Consider the following 5,378-nt stretch of genomic DNA (forward strand, 5'->3'; position numbering starts at 1 on the left):
TTATTGGTTCATTAGTTTATTGGTTTAATCAATAAATTACTGATTGAATCGGTAGAACCGGTCCTACATAAATAAAAAATATAACATAGTAAAAAGTTGAGTAAAGTGACCATTAGGTCCTTGAAGTTTTCAACTTCGGATTAATTAGCCCTTAAAAAAAATAAAGTACCAATTTAGTCCTCCATGATAGTAAACGGTGGACACATTATGTCCCTCTATCAATTTATCATATGAAATTTAATGGTGATAATTATATGTCCTACTAATTAGTCCAAAGTTAAAATTCTCGAAGACCTACTACTTGATTCAATATTCTAAAAAATTTAAAATAAATATTTTTACTAATATTTTAATATGTAAATGTAAATATTAAAATATTTAATATTTATTTTAATAATTATATAAATTTTAAAGAATTATAAATTAAAAAAATGAGTATAAAACTAAAATTAAATTAAATAAATATAAAATAATTTAATTGTGTATATATATATATATAATATATATAATAAGAATAATTGACCATTTGTACCCATGATAGTTCAGAACGCTGACAAATGTACCCATCGTAGAAGGAAACTGACTTTGTAACCATGAGAGATGGGCTCCGTGTGACAAAAATAGCCTGGCTTGGATTGGCACCTGCTTCGGGTTTGTATAGTCCTACATGGCAATCCGAACCTCCCAAAGCCCAATCCACGTGGATCTGAACGTTGTATACGTAGGTAATGGTTGAAATGAAAACCCTAGCAAGCTCTCTTCCCCAATTCGAAACATAACCCCAAATCTGAAATTTTGTTGCAATTCGAACCATAACCCAGAGTGATCTCAGAACCCCAGCGATGTCATCACGCAGATTTAACTCAGATGAAAATTTTGGAACTTGCAGCAGTTCTTCAAGTTCGAAGAAGATGAAGGAGAAGAAGCTCGACGGTAAATGTTTCTGTGGGAGAGATATTGTGTTGATGGAGTCTGGAACGATTACGAACCCTAACAATCCAAACACATCAATAGGGTTCTCATTCCGATACAATTTTCAGCATTAGGCTACTAATGATTAAGCAATGAGAAAACATATAATTTCTAATACATACCTAAACCAGACACAAAACAAATAATCAGCCATACCTTATTATACATATATTAAGAGAAAACATCAAAGTCACTAAACACATGAATCAGCCATACATTCTTATAAGTAAATCTGCACAAGTACCTTTTGCATATCTGACATTAAGTTAAACCCATTAGCTTGAAAATCTCCCACATCCAACTGGAGTATCTCCAGAAACCACTTCCAACTTTCTTTGTTCTCTGATTCAACAACTGCGTAGGCAATAGGATAGATATGATTATTTGCGTCCTGTCCTATTGCAGTCAGCAACTGCCCCCCATAGTATCCTCTTATGAAGGTCCCATCCAAACCTATAAAAGGTCGACATCCTCCCACAAACCCCTTCTTGCACGCTTCAAAGCAAACATAGATTCTCAGAAAAATTGGATTTGAATCAGGCATGAGATTTGTTTGGATCCTTGCTGTCGAACCTGGATTAGTCTTCAGTATCTGGTTACCATAATCACGAAGTCGTGCATATTGTGCAATCTCAGAACCTTCAATCCGCTCTTTTGCTTTCTTCATAGCTCTATAAATTTTTCTTTCATTAATTAGTACATCATACTCGGATCTGAAGTATTGGTCAGCCTCTCTAACTGTCAAGTTTGGCTGCACTCGAATCCTCTCCTCCAACTCATCTATGACTCACTTTCCATCTGCTGACTTACATCGATTGTCCCTACTACATGTATGTTCATTTACGAATGTCTTTACCTGAAAACTTGCTGGAAATGTTCTCTTGGCACAGTATATTTGCCAAGGACACTCCTCATCATAGCATATAGCCTTCGATCTTGTAGAATCACATCGAGCAAAGAATATGCTCCTTCCAATATTGATATTAAACTTTCTGACAGCCTTCCTGAAGTGGCTTAGAGTTTCAAACTCCATCCCAACCTCCAACTGAACCTGGTTAACTGGAGCATCAGGATTGCTCTGAGGAAAAACTGGAGTTTGTTCGGTATCGTCGTCACTTGCTATGCTATGCAATTCCTCTGATTCATAGCAATGATGACCAGGATTTTCATTAGAGAAATCATCATCATCAACGGGGACGTAGAAGGTTGGAGGCTTGTCTGGATCGGGGTTTGGAATGAAAGACTGGCCTGTAGGGGGCCTCCTAGTTGATCTCCTCTTATTCACCTTTGGCCTTCCCTGAACCTCCTCTGAAGGATTGCTCTGATCATTCTGGGGAGTCCTATTGGTGTCAGAGGGTGGGACTGTCTGAGAAATTGATTGTGAGAGTGGATTCCCATATGGATGAGGGGTGTATTGGGTTAGTTGTTCTGGTTCAAGAGGTGCAGAAACATTGGGTTCAGAAGCAGGGACTGAGTCTGAACAAGCAGTGTGTGTTGGTTGCTGATCTTGTTCAATAGGTGGCTGGGAAGGTTGGGACTGACTTGATGGTGGTTTATCTGGTATGCCAGGCGTTGGGGGAGGCTGAGAAACCTGTCCTGCCTCAACAGATCCTGAGAGTTGTGGGTCTGCTGTCTCCTCTTCCATAGTGATATTGTCCTCTTTTTGGGCATCCAAACCAGCCTGTGTATGTGCTTCATAGGCCCCTTCCCTGCTCTGGGCCTCACTCTTTTTTCGGTCATCCATCCCAACTTGCAGATTACTTACAATATCAGCATCATCCTCATCTTCCACTACTATCAACCTTCTTTTGGGACTCTTTTTCGGAGTTGGAACCTTTTTAGCACACCGCTTTACTCTCCTCTTTGATGGAGTCATGTTGTTCTCCTCTACTAACACGGGCTCATCCACCGGATGCTCTGTATATACATTTACTCTGTTACTATTCTTCACAGCTGCCTCATACATCCTAACTATATCCATTTCAACCTTGAGGTCCCTCAACCCATCATCAAGCCCTTTCCCAGGTTCCAGCCAGAAAAATTTAGAAACAGATGTATATCCTATATCCTTCACCAAATCAGATACGAAAAAACCATTCAAGGTATCAACATTAACCCTCTCTATCTCTGTGACTTCACCATCAACATAAGTAAGCTTCCCAGACGGCCCTCTCTCAAACCGTCCTCTATGATTAATACATAGTGTTATATGGATGGTGGCCATTCCTGAAACTGAAATAAACCAACACATTCTAAGATAACAGTGCATGTTACTACACCTAACACAAACCATAAATCAACTACTTCAGCACCTAACAGAAACCCTAAATCAATTAATCAACTAATTTAGCAACTCTCAGCCACGATTTCATATGGTAATGTAATCTATCCAACTAGTCTCAGTGACATTTGAAATAAATTAACACTGGCAATGACATACCTCAGCTCTCTGCCGAGCAAAGGGGGTGACCTCTACACCGTCGGCGACGAAGTCCCAGGGTTCGAGCTCCGCTGCCTATTCCTTGCAAGTTCCTCTACCACGTTCTCGTTTTGATGGCTCTGTACTGCTCCAAATTCCTTTTCCAACTTCCGAATGACAACGTTGAAAGCCGTAGCTTCAGGGTGATGGTTTCGGAGTGTTCCCGGTGTCTTCTCCGGCTAGGAAACAAAAGGATGTTCTCTGCTAGGGCATAGTCAACGTCCCGCGAATTTCTCTTCAATGTTAAATTTTTTAATGTTAAATTCCACGTGGATTGGGCTTTGGGAGGTTCGGATTGCCACGTAGGACTATACAAACCCGAAGCAGGTGCCAACCCAAGCCAAGCTATTTTTGTCACACGGAGCCCATCTCTCATGGTTACAAAGTCAGTTTCCTTCTACGATGGGTACATTTGTCAGCGTTCTGAACTATCATGGGTACAAATGGTCAATTATTCTATATAATAAATAGCACATTAACTAGCAAACGAACAAAACACCCTGTGGTGGCATGCCTTGATAGAATGTAGCACTACGCCTTCTATAAATTACGAAGAAGCACTTGTCAACTATGAATAAAAGAAGCATTGTACTAGGCCTTTTCTTTTATATTAGTTTTAATTTTTTTTTATATTAGTTTTAATTGTTTTTCCGTAACAACTGTATTAATTAGATTAAATTAAATGATTTTGTTTGTTGATATAACACATTAAATGACACCTAACACATATTTAAAAGTCTTAATTGACTATTAATATTATTAGTTTATGAAATTAGATCAAATCAAAATCTAATTGAGGAAAGAACTTGAGGCATTAAAATCCTTTAATTTGGGGTTATTTGATCTAATTTCATAAATTAATAATGTTAATAGTTAATTAAGACTCATATATGTATGTTAGAATGTCACTTAATATGTTACATTAGTAAATTTTGATACCATCAATAAACAAAGTGACAAAAAAACTAACATGATTAATTTAAAATCTTTAAAGAACGAATTTGATTAAAAAAAATTTTCAAGGACCAATTTAAAGAACAAATAATCTTTTATAGAGACTAATTTGACCATTTATTTCATTTTAGTTGTTCTTAAAGAACCTTAAAAAAAATCGCATTGGTCATCTGCAATAAAAATATTTGTAGTGGATAGTAATTTGAGTATCACATTTTTTTTGGAAAATAATTATATAGTGATGTTACATAATTACACCAAGTTGATTTGATACTTAAGTTTAATCAAATTAGTTTAATAATTTTGTGACACAATATAAACCACCTTAAGTTAACAATAAGGAGGAGGCACATAAGAAAAAAAAAAACTTTTTTGAATTTGATTATAAAAATAATTTATTCATCTAATATTTTTAAATTTTTTTTACTATATTTGTTTAGATTTATAAATATAAAATCTATAGTTTAAGTTATTCCAATACTTTGTATAATATAAATTATAATTTAAAATAATTTTTATCAAATCAGTATTTATAATAATAAATATTATGTTATATCATAATTTTATTTATTCTAACATTATAAATTTTGAATTTACTAATATGCTTGTAAAAAAAATGTTAAATATATATTTAAATGTGAGATCAAAATTATTATAAAATACTAAGAAAAAAATTATTGGATTATTTGGATTAACAAAATAAAATAAACAATGCTATCAATTATTGAGATACTTGTATAAAAATCAATGTATTTGTAGGTGAATCGTACACAAATTTTGAAATAAATAGGCTTGTTTTATTTTCAGGCTTCAAAACTAAGCCATGAGCCAACTTTTCATTTACAAGACAAAAGATGGACACATATCAAAAAAACCATGGTTAAAATAGAATTTCTGTAAATCTGTACAAATTTTTATCTGTACAGTATAAGGACCCATATTTAAATTATGAGATCGACAATGAAGTAAATAG

The 5,378-nt window shown here is 34.9% G+C and overlaps 1 pseudogene; it reads right to left on the reverse strand.

Moving 5' to 3' along the window:
* Nucleotides 1-2,159: 2,159 nt before the first annotated feature.
* LOC148575690 (uncharacterized) lies at nt 2,160-3,196 on the reverse strand (annotated as a pseudogene).
* Between the last annotated feature and the right edge of the window lie 2,182 nt (nt 3,197-5,378).

Source organism: Arachis ipaensis, chromosome B1 (genome assembly GCF_059453495.1).
Source record: "Arachis ipaensis isolate K30076 ecotype BB chromosome B1, ASM5945349v1, whole genome shotgun sequence".
In the NCBI taxonomy this organism is placed as follows: Eukaryota; Viridiplantae; Streptophyta; class Magnoliopsida; order Fabales; family Fabaceae; genus Arachis; species Arachis ipaensis.